Here is a 23,746-nt window from a genome sequence, read left to right on the forward strand (position 1 = left end):
TATAGAGGCGCTGGCACCACTCACAGGAGCAGGGAGAAGCAAAAACACTACCCAATGTTCACTTCCAGTTAGCTCGCAACCAAGACGTGAAGCCAGCCAGAGAACTGCTCCACAACGTAGGACAGATCTGTGGAGGACTGACGATAATGTACCTCTCTGTTTTCATTGCGGACGCCCAGGACATGTTCTGAGGTACTGTAGGGAAAGACGCCAGATATTTGAAAATGCAAGAGCCGCAAAGACGTCCAACCCTCGACGGGACAGGGACACTGAATCTACATACAGCTTCGACGACGAATATGCACAACCTAGTTCTTCCCGAATAAGGAGCAGTTCACCTTATCCGCGACGCTCTCTCAACCGCCGACAATCGCAGTCACCAGTACGCCGGTCCAGCCGTTCCCCACGCCGAACCAATGAGGAAAACTAGCTCAAGCGACCTGTACAGGAGGTGAGGCCGCAGTTGAAGAAAATCCTCCGACGTACACCACAGCCAAGTTGGAAAAGAATAACACTTTTATCCCGTGAACGGACAGTGTGTGAAAGCCCTTGTTGAGTCGGGTGCCGATTATTCTGTCATATCTGAACAGTTACGTCGACAGCTAAATGCTCCTATGTTTGCTGAGAATGGACCTGTATTGAAAACTGCCTGTGGTAAAACTGTAGCTGCCTCGGGACGCTGTGTATTGAAAGTTGATTTGAATGGGACTAAGAAGCCGTTTGAATTCCTTGTGTTTCCTGAATGTAGTCATCAAATGATACTTGGATGGAATTTTTTACGTGCCACCGATGCCGTTATCGATTGTGGAAATCAAGAACTTACACTTGCAGAAATCCTTCCAGACATTGAATATTTAAATAAGTTACAGCTCTCCTTGTTTGCCGCAACCGATTATGTAATTGAAGCAAACACCGCAAAGCGAATATGTGCCTTGAATTCAGAGCTACGGGAAGCAGACGAAGCTATGATTGTTGGAAATAGAGTTCTTATGTGCGAAAAAGAACTATCGATACCAGCCTCAATACTATAGAGGTTACTATAGAGGACTATAGGTTACCTATCAGATACTATAGAGGATGGTTGTGGTAAATTATGGGTAACTAATTGTTCTCGACGAACCCAACTGATACCGAAAGGGATGAATGTTGGCTATTTAACGACCATAAAAAGCGACGCTATTTGCTCCCTCAGTGATCAGGCTCCAGCAGGTTCCAAGGGACATAGGTCCAGGAAAAGGTTATCTCAAGAAAACTTAAAAGAGATTTTTGATACTGATTTGACCAATGCTGAGGAAGACGAGCTATTGAGTCTACTAGATGAATTTAGTGACATTTTTGACTTTAACAGTATTGCGAAAAAATCCCAATGCAATTCGGTGAAGCACAAGATTGATACAAGTGACAGTGCACCAATCAAACAAAGGTCATACCGTGTGTCAGCCACTGAGAAGCGTGTGATTGCAGACGAAGTGCAACGAATGCTAAAAGAAGATGTGATACAACCATCAGATAGTCCATGGTCATCTCCAGTCGTGCTTGTGAAGAAGAAAATGGTGAATGGCGTTTTTGTGTCGATTACAAAAAATTGAACAAGGTAACTAAAAAGGACGTCTATCCGTTACCTCGCATCGATAATGCTTTGGACTGCCTAGCTGGTGCAAAACTTTTCTCTATGATGGATCGGAAGTCAGGCTACTGGCAAATAGATGTTGATGATAAAGACAGAGAAGAGACAGCTTTTGTGACTCCATATGGTCTCTATGAGTTTAAAGTCATGCCGTTCGGATTATGCAATGCTCCAGCCACATTTGAACGGATGATGGACACGGTACTAAGATGTCTCAAATGGAATATTTGTCTTTGCTACCTCGACGACATAATCGTGTACGCACCTAATTTCGAAGAACATCAAAAGCGTTTGAGGGAAATATTGAAATGTATCCAAAGAGCAGGACTGACGCTAAATTCCAAGAAATGTTCATTCGGCAAAAAGAAACTGACTATACTGGGACACTTAGTCGATCAACATGGGATATATCCCGATCCACAAAAGGTAGAGGCTGTAGCAAAGTTCCCTATTCCGAAAAATATCGCCGATGTGCGAAGTTTTCTGGGCTTGTGTTCCTACTACCGACGATTTATCCAAAATTTCGCAGATATCGCAAAGCCCTTACATGACTTGTTGAAGAAAGATGCAAAATTTTCTTGGAACGCGTTACAGATTGAATCTTTCGCAACGCTCAAAAGGCTGCTGACCAGTGGCACTGTTTTGGGACATTTTATTCCAGACGCAGAAACCAGGATACATTCTGACGCTAGCGGCTATGGTATCGGTGCAGTACTGGTTCAGATCCAGGATGGCAAAGAAAGACCAATAGCCTATGCATCCAGGTCCCTTAGTGCAGCTGAAAGGAATTATTCCACCACCGAAAAAGAATGCCTTGCCGTCATCTGGGCAATTAGTAAATTCAGGCCATACCTCTACGGAAAACCCTTCACGGTAGTCACAGATCACCACTCTTTATGTTGGCTGGCCAATGTTAAGGATCCATCCGGAGGTTTTGCATGGTGGGCTCTCAGGTTGCAGGAGTACGACATAAATATCGTCTACAAGAGCGGCCGGAAGCACTCCGATGCAGATTCACTATCGAGGAAGCCTCTTATAGAACCAATAATTGAGAACAATGAAGACATCCCTTTCTTTGCAGCAATCATAGATTACGGAAAAGAGCAGCAGAAGGACAAACGATTAAAATCCATCATTACAACTCTCAAGAGAGGTGACGCATATCAAAATTATCAAATAAAAAATGGTATACTGTACAAAAGAAGCTATGACCCTATGGGACAGCAGTGGCTCTTGGTGGTACCAAAGCAACTTCGTAGCGAGGTTCTAAGAAGTCTTCATGATGCTCCAACCGCTGGCCATCTCGGATTTGCCAAAACGTACGACCGAATAAGGAGGAAGTACCATTGGCCAGGGCTATATGGAAGCACACGGCGGTATGTATCACACTGCCGAGAATGCCAAAGACGGAAATCACCGCCGCAACGTCCACCAGGACAGCTTCATCCGATAAAACCTCCTGACACACCGTTTACAAAAATTGGAATAGATTTACTTGGACGCTTTCCTGTTACTCGAAATGGGAACCGGTGGATTATAGTTTGCACAGATTACCTTACCAGATTTGCAGTCACAAAGGCAATACCGACAGCTGAGGGCACTGAAATTGCCAAGTTTATAGTTGAAGAAATTGTACTGAAGCATGGTGCCCCCAAAGAAATGATAAGTGACCGAGGACGCAACTTCCTATCCAATGTTGTTAAAGAAGTAATTCATCTATGCAAGACGTCTCATCTGCTGACGACTGCTTACCACCCTCAGACCAATGGCTTAACTGAAAGATTCAATAAAACATTGGCAGACATGTTGTCCATGTACGTAGACGTTGAACAGAAAAATTGGGATACTATTCTACCATTTGTAACCTATGCCTATAATTCAGCCAAACAAGACACAACGGGATTCAGCCCATTCTTTCTCATTTATGGCAGAGATATCCAGACTCCTCTCGACGTAATTTTCCCATACAGTATCGAAGATCCCGAAGATAGTTATGCGCAACATCTGATCACTAGAGCTGAAGAAGCTAGACAGCTTGCAAAACTCCATATTCTTAAAGCGCAAACCACAGACAAGCGCCGATATGACGAGAGACATCGACCTGTCCGCTACAACATCGGAGACTTTGTCTGGGTCTTCACTCCAGTACGAAAGGTTGGGTTATCCGAAAAGCTTCTAAGATGTTACTTTGGACCGTATCGAATAACACGACAGCTCTCTGACGTGACGTACGAAGTAGAAAGTATGGAACAAAATAAGAAACGACGGAATTCAAAAGACATCGTTCACGTGTTGAGGTTGAAGCCCTATCTTGATCCGAAAGTACAACTAGACGATGAAAGAAAGCCCAATATTCCCAGGAGACCTGTTACAAGAAGCCAGACCAGAACGCAGCGGGACGCTGCTTCTTCCTAAGGAGGGGATAATGTAGCGAAAATCGCTCTTTTCAATCGAGCTCTTCATAGCTTAGCGGAGAAGGCGCAGGACTCGAAACCTGAAAGTACCGGGTTCGAAACCCATCAACGGCAAGATGCCCGATAATTGGTTTTTATGTAAATATCCTTGTTGTTAATGTTATCTTATTTATGTAAATTTCCTGCTTATTCTTCCAGAACATTCGAAGTCTGGAATGTTTCAGCATGTTCACCAGCTGTATATAAGTAGCTCTTCATTCAGTTCTAGTTAATAAAAAGTCTTGAGTTTAGACTTGTACTTGCCTGTTCATTTGTAGGATCCCCTCATCAACGCGACAATATTTTTAAAGTAATCAGAATTTTTAGAGTTATTAACATTTCAATATCTCAGTCCAACTTTAAAAAGTTCTTGCTTCTTCTTCCTCAAGTAAGGCTTTACAAAACCTTTCAGAGAATATCAAAAATATGAAAATTTTATGCACCCATTACTTATCTTGATAACCATAGCAAACATCAAAACTTTATAACTCTGATTTTCATATTTATAAATTATACTTTAACATCATAAATATTTAACATTCTTACTGAAATTACGGTTTTTCGTTGTTATTATTTCATCCTCATTTCTTTATTTTATAGAAACTGGGAAGGCCCCCCACAATTCTTCAAAATAAGTATTTCCATCAAACTGGGTATATCCGTTTTGTGTGACTGGTGTGCAACTGCACCAATGGCCAAGAAATATTCGGCAGTTACTTCAAAAGGCCTCCGTTCCTTATATAAGATAACTAAGATTTTGTAGACTGTACAAAAACTTTATTTATTAAATTAATTCTATATTAAAAAAATTGCATTCAGTCGCAAAATACGAGCCTTCAACTTTTTCTTGCACTTGAGCACTTGACCTCCCGCCAGTTCCATGTTTTAATTAACAGAGAACTTCAAGTGAAGTATCAAGTGATAATTTACTTAAAGCTTGTTGATATTTAAAACATGAAACTAGTTGATCATTTGTAAATAAAATCTAAATCTAATTTGTTTACAAACCTTATGACTCAATCATAAACACTATTCATCTTTTATAGGGCCGTTCCTAGGCCATTGGCTGCCCGTGTACTTTCCTAAGTTGCCACTCCCAAATTAAAAAAAAAAAAAAAAAAAAAAAAAAAAAAAAAAAAAAAGAGAACAATGATTAATAATATTTTTATTTCATACTCACTAAGCATTTACATATGATAAATTGCATAAAAAGTACTTACATATGGCAAGTACTTACAATGAATTTAATGAGCTTAAAATATTTAGGCATGGTATCGCGAGAGACCGGCCGCCACTGATTTTCGCTCCCGGGTACTTTTAGGCGCTGCATTCCCGCTAGGAACGACCCTAGTTGTTTTACCGAATGCTGCCTACAAGCGATCAAGTCGTAAAGTTACAACTCATGTTTTCACGGGGAAAGCTGAAAAGGAGGGGATAATTCCTCGGGATCGTGAGAAAATGTGGGGGTCGTTTAAACATCTAACTTCTCTGCATTCAGTTTTATACAGAGGAAAATACAAATTGAATTCCTCGAATGAATGCAATTTTGTACAATGAAAACGTATTAACGATGAACTGTACGGCAAATAACATCTTTTTTTTAAGCCATAGGAGTAGAAAGACAGATATTTGTTACTTCAGTGAATTTGTAGTAAATATTGAGTTTTGCGTTTCGAATGCTATGTTCCATGTATGCGAAGTATCTGAGAAAATAGTCTTAACACAAATGGCTTTCAACCTTTCCGTCTAAGGACTGTATTTCAATTACATTGTGGTCGCTGCTTTTTGGTTAATTTTCTAATGCCATATAAACATTAATATGCTTTTATTTGAGACTTATTATAAAGTGACCAAGAGACAAAGCGAGACCATTGAGACAAAGCGGGACAAATGGAATGAAATGAGAATTGTAATTTAGTTACGAAAGCAGACCAATAATTCAAAAAAATATATTTTATTGTATGCATTCATTTACTTGTCTATAAATATACTACAAAAATAGATTTATTATTAACTATTCGTTACTATAAAAATATTTGTAAAAAACTATAATTTGAATATTATGTTTTTTAATTAATTTAAAGTTTTATTTAAAAAAATTATGATTTTTCTTTCACGGTCATATTTTTAATCCGAGTGAATACTTAACAATAGATTCGGATCATTTATTAAAATGTTGTGAAATTTCTCACATGAATTGGTCAAATTATATTTTACGCTTAATGCAAATTTTAAAGTTTTAATGTTCAACTGCGTTTTTTCAATTGTTCATATTTTATTGATACTAGGAAAAACACGTTCTGTTGCTGCATTTGTTCCTGGAAGGGAGAGCGCGTATTCTACAATTTTCATAAGGAATATTATTCTGTTTAAAATGAAGGAATAACTCCGTCTATTTTTTTGTCTGTTTCCACATTTGCAGACAACCAACGTTTAGTTTTTTCTTAAGTAACGTATCTTTTTTACCAATGACACCGCATCAAAAAGATCATTTTCGCAAATATTATGTTTTGGAAAATGGTTACTAATATATTAAAAAGATTTTTCCACATATTCCCATAAAATCTCCTTTTTTAATTGAATTGAAATGAAATTTTTAATATTCTCGAATTGAACTGTCTGTTCTTCAAGCTAATCCAAGCAGTTATAAAAATTTCTGACTTCTTTCAGAAAATACGGTCGTTTAATTCGCTCCTTTTTCTTCCAACCTAGTGATGTCCTTTCAAATAACTAAAGGAACGTAATCATTATCAATTCTTTCTCGCAATTTTGTTTTTAAATTATTGATTTCATTTGACACTTTCGTAATTGAAAGTTTTTCCCCTTCAATAATTTTCACAGCATTATGAAATAATGTAGCTTGGTTGTGGATGAACTGAAGCCAAACTTGCGATGTGTCATTTTCAAAAAAGATCTGCTATATTCCTGGACATTTATCTTGCGATAAAAAGTATGATTTTAATAGTTCGTATATTTTTAAATATTTTCTACAGCTGGTAAAAGAGCTAGCCATCGTGTTTTGCTGTAACCAATAATTCTTTTATATTCGATTTCTGCGCTTTCACAGAAATCCTTCAAACTTCCAACACTCACAGTATATATATAATAATACGAATAAATTTTTGCAATAATATTTTCAAGATCTACTGGAAGTAAGTCAGATGCTGTTTGAATAGTACTCTGTAGAATATGCTCTGCACAACCTACTCCAATAATTTTTGGTTCAAATGTTCGTTAAATTTCGTAAAAACGTTATTTATCCTTCTACCTTTTCCACCAATATTTGCGTTAGTGTTATCCTCACAATAGGCAATAATTAAAATTATTACCTATTGTAAGGCAAATTATTTTTATTACTATTAAATTAAATTATTTTTATTATTGAATTAAAAATTATTTATGAAGTTTCACCTGGCAATGAAACAAAATCTAATATTCTAATTTTACCTCCTGTTTCTGGAGCAAAAAGTCTAACAATTGTGGGAAATAATTTTAAATCTTTGTGGTTGGAAGCATCATAATATATGGATGTAAATGTGCATTTAATCTAATTCTTTCTGCAATTGTGAAAACGAATATAGTGAAAAAACATTACAAATAATTGCTTCGGTTTTTGTCCTTGCACATGCAAATTTTTTGTCGTACAATGTTTTGATCATTTGCGACGTACAATCAATTGATCTGAAACTTTGATTGTGGTTTATGGTGTGGAAAGCAAATAGCTCTTCAGCTAATGCTAGCTGTTCCCCCGTTAACAATACATATTCCTTGACGAGACGTAACGACAATGATTGAACACCACCGAGTAAATCTAACTCGTTACATCGCCTAATTTAATTTACTCTGCGTGCATTTTATGTGTTTTTTATTTATGTATTTTTTATTTCTTTATATTTACTATAATAATTAATAAATAATAGGTAATATATTTTTACAGTACATTTAAAATAAGAAATGCAGATGTTTTCTAAAAAGCGGGACATTTTTAAAAATCGGCGGGACGCGGGACAGTTCTCCAAAAAGCGGGTCTGTCCCTCCAAAATCGGGACATGTTGTCACTTTGACTTATTACCATTTTCACTTATCACAAAGGAATAGTGACAGTTGCCTTCCACCCACATTCCCCAAATGAATGTAGAAAATGGTGAACTTAAGTGAATATGACAGTGAGAAACTTACAGTACAATTTTGATGTTTTCAAATACTTAAAATTATTTAATACATAACAAGAAAATCTGAAATTTGTTAAACATTCTTCACAATTCAGGCAAAATTTCATTAATCATATTAAAGAATCTGAATGGGATTTGAACTCAGGATGTTATCATTTGCTGCTGAGAATAGATGCCGACAGTCGATGAGAAGCTGATAGTCAATAAATTCTAATATTTAGTTGAAGAAAAACATTTATGTATCCAAATTTTTCCATATTGCACACATTCTCGTAATTACAGATACATATATTTTACCCCTTTGTAATTTTCAATATATTTATTTATATTTCTAAGTAATAAATCTTTTGAAAGCAACGTCAAACAGCTGTCAAAATTATATTTTAAATTTATTATTTAGAAATGTGTTTATAATGGTTTTTATATTTACAAGAGATATTTCCGTCTTTACTCAGGCTCACTGTATTCAAGTCGATAGATCCAATGAATGGAAAGATCGATTTGTTAATTCATTCCTAGTTTCAAATCGGATGAATAGACTCGCAAAAAAAAAAAAAGCTATGAAAATTTTAACAAAGGTTTCGTACGTTATCTTAGCCCACCAGCAACCGAGTGGTAAAGTCGCTGAACACTGGTAGTTCGGTCCGAGGTTCGAATACCGCGAACAGGTTTGCTGCATGGGCGTTTTCGTGGTTTTGCCCATGTGTAATGTGTATACGAGCCAGTTCCCCTTAGACAGTCCTCCACGAAGGCATCCCTCCCTTTAGGGAGATAGCCGTAGTGTGCTTTGCCGTAATTAAATAAACCAAACTAAACCGTACTTTATCTTATGAAAACAAAGCATCAGAATATAATTAAATGTTTTACTTCTTAGCAAAACAGAAATTACAAATATTTGTAAATAAAAGGAAAATATCTTTAAAAAATAAAACTTAAATTTAAATTTACAAAAATATAAGAATTACAAAATTTTGCAGAAATTACATAAAATAGGGAATAAACTTATTCGTCTCAAGCTCCCTAAATGTAAAATTGATTATACATTCAGAAAGCTCTCCTTGTCAAAGAAACATACTGCTCATCGGGTTTAACGGTTATTCAGACTAACGTGCAAAGTTCAGTGAGTAGCATGTACTTTCCTTTGAATGAATAAACTAGCCAAAACAAAGGGGAAGGCGGCACTTGAAAATTAGATGCAAATTTAACAAATGGATTGAACAGCCATCCTACGCCTACCACTGTGTGTAAGCATTTTCGTGGATTTCCTTAAGGTATGTAAATATGAGCCCATTTTCCCTAGAAAATTCTCCATGAAATCATGCCTATCCAATCCTTGTATGCTTTGCCATATTCAATTAAATAAGCACACAAAATAAAAAATAGGATGCTTTCCGTAATTAATTAGTGCTAATTAGTGCTGTTCAACTGGAATTGGATCGAATTACTTGTTTATGGCAGTGCTTTTCAGCCTCGTTATGCTTTAAAACTTTAAACATTTTACATGTATGTATTGCTCAGGGGGAAAAAAAGGAAATTCCTAGACTAAAATAATGTAATAATGAAATATTACTAAACAAATAAATATAATCATAAAATGTAATGATAATTATAATATAATATGTAATGATAATTATAATTTTTTTTTTGCAATTATAAGGAGATATAAGTTATTAATAATCCAAAAAAGATGCATACTAATATTATTAAACTGTTTAATAATACATATAAAAGAGCACTTCGAAACTTTTCGCATCCTATATAATTGTATCCTATATAATTGTATAAGGATGTACTTGGTATGAAGAATAGAGAACTCTGTAGCTCCATTCAAATTTTTATTCCTGATATACTGATACTGAATGAGACCTAAAAACACTTTTCTTTTAAAATATATTCCTTAACGCACACGTTTATTTTCCCCTTCGCAATTAACGTCGATATCCCCTTCTTGACTGCATCTGAGACGCCACCGTTTCACCATTCTGTTCTCCCATACAAAAGAAAATGATAACTATGCGTGCTCATGCGCAATCCGTTCTCATGCTATAATTTGAAAATATCACTTCTATCGTAGTACTGGTCATACAGTGTTTCGGATTCACAAATCAAAGGTTTCACAAACACAAAATTTTTAAAAGCGGCATACTTTTAGAATTGTTAAGTGTAACCAAACACTTTTTTTTCCCCGCTCTTTTTGCAGTTCATGATATCAATGTTCAGTTTTCGCAGTAACATAACAACTTTTTTATTAGTCCTTTCAGCTTTATTTGTCCTTTCATCTTTATTTATTAAGCATCACTTTTTTCACCACATAAAGTTTCACAACAAAATAACAAAATCTTTTAAATCAGCATATCTTTATAATTACTAATTTAGTGTTAATTGGTTGCCAGACATTACTTTTTATATTCGCTATACTATTTATACATTCTATATTATTTCTTTAAAAATAATACACAGCGATAACATATAGTGGCAGCATCCTTTTATTTGAATAGTGATTTGATACAATAGCGAAACGGACACAACATTTAAGATTGAGGCTAATGCAGTATTTAATTGCTTCATAAAAAGAGCTCATCATCATTCAGGCGCCACTGTAGCGTATTAAACTAATGCGCTACAGTGGCGCCTGAACTAAAAAATAGGTGGATGATGTTTTTTCACCCTCCAGAAATTGGCGATTAGGTCCCCTAATCCCCAGTCGCCCTTTAAAACGAGCAGTATATATGTATTTCTCCCGCTTTCTTAGCGTGCCTTCGTGGTGTAATAGTCAACATGCTCAGCGCGTATTCGAGAAGTCCGTGGTTCGGGTCTCGGCGAGGGCACTGCACATTTTTCATGTCTCCTGTTTAAAAAAAATACCTAATGCGCTACACCCTTACCTATGCATATAGGTTTTAGAAATCATATAATACTATATTGGTAACATTGGTAATCATATAATACTTCAAAATTTTTCTTCTTGAACAAAAGTATTTGCGAAAGCTATACATGTTTCCCCTTAGCAACTAAAACATATGTATCTGTGTAAATGATTTTTTATTATTTTTTAAATATTTCCGTTAACTCACATATTGGAAATTTTTAGATATTGTAAATGACTATATTAATGAAACTGATATGAAGACGTTAATTAAAGTCAAGAAGTTAAGCAAAATCATACAAACGCATTTTTAAAATTCTAGTCTTTAAAACCTGAAATTGTTAGCTATTACGATTGCGTTAGATATTTGCTATAAAATCATTGAAACCTTGGATGATGATAATGAACGTTTATTAAAGTTCACTGCAGACAGTGAAATTATGCAGTTTAAAGAAAATTACCTGGAATGGAAAAGACATTTTTGATACAAACTAAAGATGCGTAATAATGGATAATAATAATAGATAATAATAATAATAATAAATAGATTTTAAAAAGTGGAATGAGAAAATGAATAAAAGCTGAATTAGAACACGCAAGAAAAACTATTGCAATCATTTTAAATACTACTACAGTTTTGTTTAATCAAATGAAAAAATAAGAAATATTTTTTGGATTTTCTTAAATATTTTAATTTACAATAAATTTTACTGCATATTTAAATTCGCATGTATGATTTTATTATTAATTGTTTTTATTGACTATGATGCATAAGGTAAAATCACATTATTTGTAAATTTAATCTATAAAGCACAAAGCCTTAATTATAACTTAATAAATTTACATCTAACGTGCTTCATATCATCACTGGCAATGATACAATAAACGAAAATATATATCACCATTTTTGACTTTCACAGCTAGTTGCTAATAAGAAAGATACTATGTTCATCTTTTTTTTTAGTTTCAGAATCTTTCTGCTTTTTATCCCAAATAAAAGAATGTTGTATCACTTAATAATCTGAAGTTAAATCTTCCTCCACATTGATAAAGTGCAATATCAATAAACACCTCCTGAAACTTCGAAGTCACTGATTGGCTAAACCCTTCATGTCGCACGCTTTGACTGAAAATTCCTTGATATCTTTCATGTGATGTATCAGCCGTGTTAATTTCCCCGTTGAAAAGCGGCCGTTCGGCTCAACGTTAGTGGAAACCCTCAGGTTCCCGTGCGTTTTTTGGGCTCTAAGTTCAACAATGTAAAAGGACCTTTTAACCCTCAGATTCTGGCTGAGCCGAATGTGCTGTGCTGAATATTGGTGAGTTTTGAATTTCGAATTTGTTTGTAGTCACATTAAAAGACGTGTTAACATAAGAACCAGGTTCTTAGCCTCTGGTTTGACATCAATTTTGTAAATAATTGAGGTACTGGTGCACTGTATGTCTTATTTAGAGTGTAACATCCTTTTGAGGATTTTGTATCCTATCAGATATTAACCTATGTATATTAGTGTTAAAAACCGAAGGAAATATGAAAAACGAATATCTGTATGTGCTTATCTTGTAGAGACATTAGGTTATTTTGAAGCAGGAGACGTGAAAAATAAGCAATGCCCTCTCCGGGACTCGAACCTGGATCTCTCAAATACGCGCCGAGTATGCTATCGTTACACCACGAAGGCATGCAGAAGGGAAGGAGAAAATACCTTATGATCTTATAGAGTCTTTCTCTTTTGTTCCACATACACTAGAGTGGACTCTATAATGACATGGCGAATTCTCGCATAGGCGTGAATGAAACTACTAACTCAGACGAAGGGTAAAAATAAACCTTTATTAATTAAAAATAGTTAACAGAAAGGCACGGACTTCGTGCGTTACAAAAACACCATCAACTTGCGGTGAAAACTAAACGTAGAATATGATGTAAGTCAAACCTAAAATAAATAGTGCAAAACAGCACTTAAGTTACGCCTAAGAGGTGGACTCACAAGGAACCTAACCAGCGTGATACTAAAATCTGATAAGGCCGGCTTAGTACTTACTAGCTTAACAGCTAGTAAAGGAGTTAAGCTAGTAAAGGACTTACTAGCTTAACAGCGAAATAACAATGAAATGTGCACTTGGCTAGCGAAACACGCTTTGAAAAACTCAGATATTCACACATTTAAATAAGCACTTCACTTAACTTTAAATTTACATCCTGGCGAGAGAATGTGAGGGGAAGTTGAGAAGTCTAGAATAGTTATCAAACTTAAAATAAATTTGTTATACAAAATAAGGAAAACCCTACAATCTGTCTACCATAGTACAATCTAAGAATTTTAAACTACTTTTATCAATAGAACCTAATGGTTCACAAATTTTTCCTCTGTTCATAAGAGGAATACGGCAGTTTGAATTTAAAGAAATTCTTTGATTACACGAATCTTGATTCTCCTTGATTTAAACAAATTCATATGTGCATGCAGAGTTTAGAGTTCTTGCGGAACATGAGGTAAACTAAATTTACTTGCGTATGAAAAAGTTATTAATAGTGATAAATTTCTTTTCGAAGACGACAGTTTCAACTTGTCTGTGGATACAAGAAACAAGAAAATAGTATTTTGTTATTTTATATTTCCTTATTGATATGAAGGAGGTATTAAAATAATCGTTCTAGTGAATTATCTCCAATTTGAATCTTGTTAGTGTTAAATAATCAGTATCTAATTAATGTTTTTACAGATAACGCGGATATCCTTTTTAGGGTTTGAGGGATATGAAATAACTCAGTCCTGACTTTTAAATTTAATTGGTATGGAGGACCAAGGCGTTTGGTTACGGAGTACCTTTGCAAAAATAATTGCAATTACCTCCACATCATTGTTAATAAAAATTGAAATAATTGAGAGAAAAGCATTCGCTAAAGGTAAAGAGAAGAGCAGTTAAGCTAAAGTCAAAAAGTCGCTAAGGAGTCCTTATTGTTAAAGACGCAGGCAGAGAGTACGAGCGTTTATCACAAAGGAAGAGCATTTAGCCCCCGTCATGAATCAACTTGCTGGTAACTCAGGTACAAAAGGAGAGAGCAACCGAAACGCGAACTGGTATGGAGGCAAGATGCCATTCCATTGGATTTTTCAGAAAGCGGGTAATACCGTGGCCTTCGAGATTAGATGGCCTGGTCAGCTGCAGAATCACGTGATTTGACGTCACGTAAGGCGTCTGAACTTTCACCCTTCGCACTGCATTGTGTGAACACTGCAAGCGAAGACTTCTTATTACGTTGATTGCGTGCTGTATATTTTTATTATTCGTGTCTTTTTTATTGCTAAATTTAAGTAATGTTGTTAAGGATATTTTCGTTTTTAAATTGAGATTACTAGTTAACTTATTTGTTAACAAGAATAACGATCGACGTCTACGTAGAGCTGTCTTCATCATGCCTGCACGATGTTGCGTTCCAGCATGCAAATCCAATTACGATGGCACTAATGAATATGAATCAGTATTCAAATTTCCAAAAGATACAGTAAAACGGGATTTATGGATCAAAAAAATTCCAAGGAAAAATTTTATTTCAAGTGATCGCAGCGTTGTCTGTGAAAAACATTTCGAAAAGATGATATTATTCGATATGATTATTTACCAACAAACGAAGGTACTTTTATTCAGATGTGTAGAGGGCATCCTAAATTAAATAATGATGCTTACCCATGCATTTTTTCTGGTTGTCCAAAATACTTATCTGAAAGTCCAACCCCTCAGAGGATGAGCAGGGAGGAAAAAAGAGCCAAGATGGAGAAGCATATTTTTAATGAATTTTTGAGAAAGGACAAAATAACATCATTTGAGGATTTTTCTTCTATATTACCAAATAAATTAAATATTTCAGATACTTCAAATTTTATTTTACACAAATCTGCTGCTGGTATTTATATTTTATTGCTCAGTTTTCATTCATATCCTAAAATTGAGAAAAGTATCTTTGTATCGCTTCATATAGATACAGCAGTTTATCTAGGAGATAAAGTTGTTCCAGTTGAAAGTAAAGAATAACCAGTAAAAAAGTTGGACAGCATTCTTTACTGGTCAAACTTACCGAGATATATGTACAAAACATTAACATGTTTGATGTTCATGAAACTTGTTTAATGTGTGGAATTCCCTTTTCTAGCAGATTAAAAAAATAATGAGCACCATTTCAAATATTTGTTTAAACAATTATACTAAAGTACTTTTTAAAAATAGTATACTAAATATGATGCAGTTTAAATATATTTTCAATAATGTATCTTTTACATTTAAATTTATTAATCCTTTTGCTGTTTCCTTATTATTTGATAATACTTCATAATTTTTCAAAATGAATTATCAATTGCGATTAATTATTGCTTCAGTATACTAGTACAACTTGCACAGTATTTGCTAATTAGACAGAAATGATGGTTTGTTCTATGTATAGTTGTTTTGAGGTTTTCGTTGGCAAATTTATTGATTTTACTCTTTTGTGAAACATTATATGGATGGCTTTTATTTGTAAATATATTATTTATTATGCATCTACGTATAACTAATAATGTAAATATTATTAAATGATGTAAATATTCTTATAATTATTGCTATAGATAACATATAAATATGTGAAAATTATTCGTTTTCTGTAATGTTGCAGCAAAATTGTAATTTATTTAATTTACAAAGTTTTGAGATTTAAATTTTTTCTGTGGCTTTTCTGTTCATTTTATTAGATAGTAATTTAAATGAATTAAAAATACATTTGCATAATGTTTGGAAGCTCTGAAATATTTATAGTTTTAAGGAAAAATTATTTTTTATGTCTTTTAATTTGCTAAATTATATTTACTTTTGTTACTGAATTATTTATGTTTCTAAATCTTTTCATTCCTCTCCTTCTCAAACTGTAAAGACATTTTTATGTTAATAAATAACAGCCTTTTTATTTATTTATTTCAAAACTTTCTTTTTTGAGTGTATCCTAACAAATTATTACAAGACAGTGTAAAAAAAAATGCACAAGGTAACCTAAAACATGGCATAGAAAATTTCGTGAATATTTCTTAAAAAATAATATTTATTAAGTTATTAATCTTAACTGCAAATGAATATACGACCTTTTATATACGTTTTCAAGTCTCTGGAAATTTAATTATTATGCATTATTAAAAACAAAACACTCTAAACATCGAACGAAACGCTCGCATTCAAATCTGAAGCAAAGAAAGTCACGGAAGGATCGGACGCCTTTCGTGACGTCACTCGTAGCTAACCAGGCCATGTTATCTCGAAGGCCACGGTAATACCCGACTTACGTGAACTCGAATACGGGGTTCTGTATTTTTCCCTCCCGTTTCTTCCCCAGCACTCGTCACGAAGATCATTTCGTGCATGTTAATCAGTACAACGATCAGTACGGTCATGTTTCACACGTTGTATTGTAAGGATTTATTTTATTCTAACCAATTATTTTTAGTTTTCCTTTCCTTTCCCTCCTGGTTTCAGTTTCCTGCCGGAATGTTAATTTTGTTATGATTTAGTATTCAAATTTAAACGGGTTTCAGAAGCAGTATTTGCGTTTTAAGAGTTCGAAAAGAGCAGTAACGAACGCATTTCCTGGTTTATGCTACATGTCTGAATTTAGCTCTGTAGCCGATGTTAGACACTTTTCAATTTATACTGATATTTCTAAGCTCGGCTTTGCTGTGTGCATCTTTTATATAAGCTAAAGAAGCCAGTTAAATATGTCAATTTATTAGTGATTTGTTACATTCTTATTTCTTCCCCAGCACTCGTCACGAAGATCATTTCGTGCATGTTAATCAGTACAACGATCAGTACGGTCATGTTTCACACGTTGTATTGTAAGGATTTATTTTATTCTAACCAATTATTTTTAGTTTTCCTTTCCTTTCCCTCCTGGTTTCAGTTTCCTGCCGGAATGTTAATTTTGTTATGATTTAGTATTCAAATTTAAACGGGTTTCAGAAGCAGTATTTGCGTTTTAAGAGTTCGAAAAGAGCAGTAACGAACGCATTTCCTGGTTTATGCTACATGTCTGAATTTAGCTCTGTAGCCGATGTTAGACACTTTTCAATTTATACTGATATTTCTAAGCTCGGCTTTGCTGTGTGCAGCCGATTTAGCTTTTATATAAGCTAAAGAAGCCAGTTAAATATGTCAATTTATTAGTGATTTGTTACATTCTTATTTTCTGTTAAATTACGTAGCCACAGTTGGTGGTGATTTGAGAGCACAAAGTGCGTGCATCTGTTTTAATTTAGTTTAAAGGAAAAGGTTATATTTAAACCTTTCTTCTGCAGTATTTATTCTTCAAAACTTAGCGAGAATTCGCTACTTCGTCTTCTACATAGAGTCCAAGTTGTATGCTACCCAAAAGAACAAGGAGACTCTATAGTATTCAAATGTTAAACTGCCCCCTCCCATCATCTTGCGTCAATCGATTGACAAAAGAGTCATCAAAACATTCAAGGTTTATAGAAGACTGTCGTTTGCTCATCTAAATAACTGTATGAGACAAAACAAACAGCTCTGTCTGACTTCTGGAGACAATTTACTGTTTCAGATCCCGTAAGGACTATCGGAGAATCTTGGAATGAAATTTTCTAAACATTTCTTCTGGAAGAAAATTTGTCGATTCTTTCTCAAAAGATAGACGAAAACCGCGACAGAAACTGAGCAGGCCTCTCTGTCTTGTCAGTCTTACCAGCCAAACTAACTAGCAGTTAGTTTGTGAGGTATATATTTTTACTAACAGTTATTTTAATTTGTTAGCGTTTTCTGTCATTCCTTGTTTCTATCGCGTTTCCTTGCCAGGATGTAAATGGGTTAGGGCGAAAGAGAGTGTATTTAAACTGAAGTAGAGAAAAAGTTAGAGCGTGTTTCGCTATTGAGCACGCACGTTGTTGTTTCTACGAGCTGCTTGAATTCTGAATCTCGGCTTCGCATTCTTGCGGTCGAAGTTTAATATCACGACGGTGTAGGTTTCTAAGTCAATTTGTTGGATTAAATTATGTTGTGTAGTCCTGAACTACTAGCTTATCTTTAAATTTTTTACTGCATATTTTCCATGTTTTTAACTTAGACAAACCAACGACATTAAAAGTTTCAGATTGCTGTGGAAGGTTTCTAAATATTTTGTTTTACAGCATCACCAAAGATCTTTTTCTGACAACTATTGATGAGCCATTAGATAGTAAACGACCGTCCTCGTTTTTAACTAAGTTTGGCAGCACAAAAGACGACAATGACTATTATAAATTATACCACTGTATGTCGTCGACATACCGCTGTGCTGTAAGTGTGTCTCTAATGACGACCACAGGGGTCCGGCTATTAAGGAAAATGGCACCCCAGACCATAACTCCTGGCTGAAGACCTATGTGGCATGCAATAGTGAAAGCAGGATCGGCACTCTGCTCTGGTCGTCACTAGACACGTCTTCGATGATCGTCACGACATAGTTGGAAGCGGAATTCGTCGCTAAAGACTAATATGTCCCCATTCAGCATCATTCCAACCTGGTCGAGCCGAGCACCACTGTAATCTGGCTCGGCAGTTGCAGGCGTGAGTGGCAGGTGGCGTAACGGTCGGTACGAGTGTAGATTTCGCTCTATCAGCCGTCTGTGAATGGTCATGGTCGACACACGTGTACCGGTCGCACGTCTGATGGTTGATAGCGATGAATCAGGCGCTGTGACAGCTGATCTGACAATCGCTTTGTCCTCCCGATCTGTTGTGGCCCTAGGTCGGCCACTACCATCATGACGCTGAAATCTTCCATTGTCCACCCATTCTTGCCAGCATCTTCTAATCGTCGCATCGCTTTGACTTTTATGACGAGCAATTCAATTTGCCCAATCTGCCTCTTTCAATCCAACAATCCAACCTCTTTCAAACTCTGACAGCTGCTTATAATGAGCTCGAATCCTGCGTCGGGGCGTTTTTTTCAGTCCTTGAAAGGTATCCTAAATCGCACTGCAACAGAAATGTTTTACAACAGTTCAAGAACAGCTTCTTATATACATCTGCTGGAGATCACACTATACATTCAATGGACACCCAATTTTATTCATTTGCATATTTTGATCAAAAATTTTATGCATACGAAATTTCAGAGCAATCAGATCATTCCTTCTTGGTGCACCGATATTTTTGTAATAGAGTGTACATAAAAGATAATAATGGTGGTAAAATTCTGGGTTAAATATAAACTATATACACTTATATACATGATTAAAAAACACAGTGCTGGAGTTACAGCCAAAGTCGAATTGAGAGGTCACGTGGATTAATTGATTCTCTTTCTGTGCAGGCAGGGTTTGTATGGCTTTTGGGCTACCTTCGAGAACATTTTGGTCCAAACCCGTAAGAATTCGTTCCAGTGTAAGATAGGAAGAAGTTTCTAAATGATAGCTACTATTAAAGAAAACCCAAGCGGAACCTAACCTATATTTGGAGCCAATAATTTGAATAAGGTTTACTAAAACAACATGTGAGCGCTGAAACGAGTGTTCTACATTCAAAAGTTTGCATTTCACAAATTTATAGATGATGACAGAAAAGAAACAAAAGAAACTCCACGCAGCATGTTACCAAAATTAATCAAACATAAGATAAGCGAAGATTATGCTATTGACGTTAGTTTAAGAATTGGGTTGTCGCAAATTAATTTCTCAACAGAGGGACATAGTATCGCTTTATTGCTATTGGTTTAGTTAAAAGTTTCTATTTAATTCTAATCGGATAAATAATTTTAATTTTCACATTTTTAATTACATGCGTCATAAATGTTATGTGAGAATTATATTACAGGGATGAGGCATTTTAGAAGAATTTATCAATACTTTTATTAGGATAGAAAAGTAAAATAACCAAATTAAAAAGGAGTCTTCAAGGGCTGCGCAATTTATAGTTAGAATTTAATCTTTTAGATCCCCATTCAGAAAGAGAAATACTGAGCGAAGGAAAACCTTTTTAAGATTCTTAGAACAGTAGAAAATGAAAAGAAATTTTGAAAACAATGAAATTAGCAACTGAAAAAAATTTCTAAAAATATAGAATATTAATGTTAAGCATCATATTATTTCAAAATAAATGCAAGTCTTTGAATCCTGCTGAAACCTCATTCTTAAGCTTAATCAATTTGAGAAAGTCCACATTTTTACAAAGTTATAAAAGTTCCTAGTTATCAAAATTCTTTAGGAAAGGGTTTTCAGTTTTTCTCATTTTTACGACAGAACCCCATGAAATTTAAGCAATTTTTACGTATCCATTACTTATTTCAATACAGTATAACTAATGACAAAAATTTATAATACTCTAGTATTCATATTTATAACCTACATATTAATATCATAAATGCTAAACATCATATTCAAATTACATTTTCGTTTGTATTTTTAACTCACTTTCACATCAGCTCTTATATAATTTATATACACATTCTAATTGAAACTCTACAGGTGTCTGGAAACAAACATGTCGATATAAAGAATGAAGAAGGAAAAAAAAAAAAAAAAGAGAGAGAGAGAAAGACAGAGAAAGATATGAATGAGGAAGGGGGAGAAAAAAAGAGAAAGTAGTAGTAAATCCTTTTTGGCAGATTAAGTGTGTTAAATAACTATTGGCTGAGGCCGCTGCATTGTTGTTGCTTGAAAGATCTTCGTTCCTCATGTGAGGCAACTGGCTTTCAAAAACTGCTATCATTCCTTAATAAACCCAGTGGCGTAAATAAGGGTATGCAAAGAATGCCGTGGGCCCGAAGGCTTAGGGGGGCCTAGAATGTCCTGCTGAACTACATTTATATGTTTAAACGTAAAAGACAATGGATTCTTTTATAAATACTATATATATATAGAATAGAATCCGTCTTCTTTTAAATTTCCAGTGCACCAAAACTTCAACTGCATACAAAGTAAGGCATGGATGTTTGTAGCGTCAGTGCTCATGGCAGCACTCTAAATATGCGGCGAGCCAAAAGTCCTGTCGTGTGGTTTGGCAGAAGGGAAGACCTTCGGAACGTAAGAATTAAAAATGTTCCAAAAACTATTTCGACATGAAATCGCTAAAGAAGGCGAACCATCAGAAAACATTTCAGCTACAGTCATTAACCAGTGACGAAAGGTCAGACAATATTCCAACTGCTCTTAGAAATGTAAGAAATGAAAGATATTCATCCGATTTTTGTCATTATCCAGAACTTCCTACAAAGGATAAGAAAGGATTTGTTTTAAATTTTGGCCTTTGTAGACCAAAAGATACCGATTTTCCCCGAAATAAAGATAGCAGATCATTTTCTTCTGTTCATTTACAGTGATTAATAACTCCGTTTTAGAGACAGATTTTGCTTTGTTATAAACTTGAACTTAACAAACACTATTGCGAACCATGTTGGTTAATTTCAAATAAAGACAGATCTGGTCAACAAGAATACAGCACTGACAAAAGTTACCCGTACGAAAAAAAAAAAAAAAAAAAAAAAAAAAAAGCGCGAGAGAAGGACTCATCATATCGCAAGCTGTACTGAACGGAAAAATTGGGAAGCAAATAACTGTATTGATCAAATATGGGAAAATCTGTAAAAGATGAAATCCATTTCGGTTAGTTTTAGGGAGATTAAATCCAGATAACTTTAGTGAAAAGTAACAATGGTTACATACATAGCTAATTTTTTACCTGATGTCAAATTATTGGAAGAATATGACGTTGTAGAGACATTAGGTATTTTTTGAAAGCAGGAAAGATGACAAATGAGAAATGCCCTCGCCGGGACTCGAACCACGGATCTCTCGAATACGCGCCGAGTGTGCTGACCACTATACCACGTAGGCATGCCAAGAAAGCGAGAGAAGTACCTTACATACCCCCCTTTTAAAGGATGACTGGAGATTAGGAGACCCAATTGCCAAATCCTAGTGGTGGAGAATCATCATCCACCACCATTTTAGTTCGTGCGCCACTGTAGAGACATTAGGTTTTTATTTGAAAGCAGGAGAGATGAAAAATGAGCAATGCCCTCGCCGGGACTCGAAACACACATCTCTCCGTACGCACCGAATGTGCTGACCACTACATCACGAAGGCAGGAGAAATACCTTACAACGTTATAAAAATGCTCTCAAGCACTGTTAAATATTTGAATTCTGCTACATAAAATGAGTTAATTGATTGTTTAAGTAGTATTTGTTAGAAAACAAAGCTTTTGGATGAAATTAAAAATTCGCTTTTTTTATTTCTTTGTACGAATATCGTGTGCAAAGTAATCACGAAAAACATCGTTTATCATATTTCAATGGAAATATCCATTTTGACAGTTCCCAAATCCATCTGGGGCCCACCAGCGACCGAGCAGTAAAGTTGTTAAACACTGGTAATTCGGTCCGAGATTCGAATCCCCCGAACGGCCTAGCTGCATGGGCCTTCGTAGTTTTCTTCCATGTGTAACGTGTATACGAGCCAGTTTCCCTCAAAAAGACCTCCACGAAGGCATCCCTTCCCTTAGGAAGGTGGCTCTCGAGGCTTTGCCGTAATCGCATAAGCCAAACCGAATCCATTTTGTAGGGGGTTACGTCTATACGTACAGACAAAAAAATAAAGGACTCTTTTCCAAAATGGATTCAAAAGGGATTTTTTTCTTCACAATTGTATGTTCGCATGTACGTACGTTATGTATGTACATATATGTATATATATGCATCGCATTACTCAAAAACGATTAGCCGTAGAGCGTTAAAATTTTGCACATGGGGTTGCTATAATATCCATTTGTGAACTTCTCTTTTTCATTGTAGTGTATACCTACATATATATCAACCCCCTTACCCGAGCCTTTATTTTCACAATCTTTGGTCGTAGTTATATCTTCCCATTACAGAAGTGTTTTAAATGACGAAAAATGTTTCGGCTATGTTAAATTTAAAAAAAAAAAAAAAAAAAAAAAAAAAAAAAAAAACCCACTATTTTCGACAAAATAACGAATTAAAACTTTTCATTCGGTTTCCTGTTTCCTGTACTTGGGAAAGTTCTGCACTCGTTATGAAAAAATAAATTAGAAGTTTGACTACCGTACGACAAAAACTGACCGGGATATTTAATTCCAAATTTTCACTGTTTGACGTCATTTTCATTATGCCTTGAGGGATCGGGTAATTAAATTTAAATTATTCGATGAAATAACTTTAAATGAAATGCAGCAAAAAGAGTGTATAATTTAATAGGCGATTCAAGGAAGCCATACCAGATTTTTAAATATTAATCATGATCTTATAAAATCATTATCAAAATGCTGGCTCTTGGAAACCTCAAATTTTTTGGGGGGGGTTTAAACTGTAAATTTATTAGGGGGCAAAGAATGTTATTTGCATAGGGGCCCTAGAGTTCTAGTTACGCCACTGAATAAAACATGCATTCTATAAAAAATATAATACCATATTCATTCACGTTAGTGCTAAGCTTTCATTTTTTCATAAGCTAGGATATGGATAATTATTTATAGAAAGAAAAACGCTCTTGTGATCCTCAATCAGTACTCCCTGCATCATACTTACGTTTTTACATTTAGCTGTAGTTGCAAAATTTGTTTAGATCAACAAAGAATAATTTCAAATTA

This window comes from Stegodyphus dumicola, chromosome X2 (assembly GCF_044657685.1).
Source record: "Stegodyphus dumicola isolate Sdum_Otavi_A_Nest chromosome X2, ASM4465768v1".
Classification (NCBI taxonomy): Eukaryota; Metazoa; Arthropoda; class Arachnida; order Araneae; family Eresidae; genus Stegodyphus; species Stegodyphus dumicola.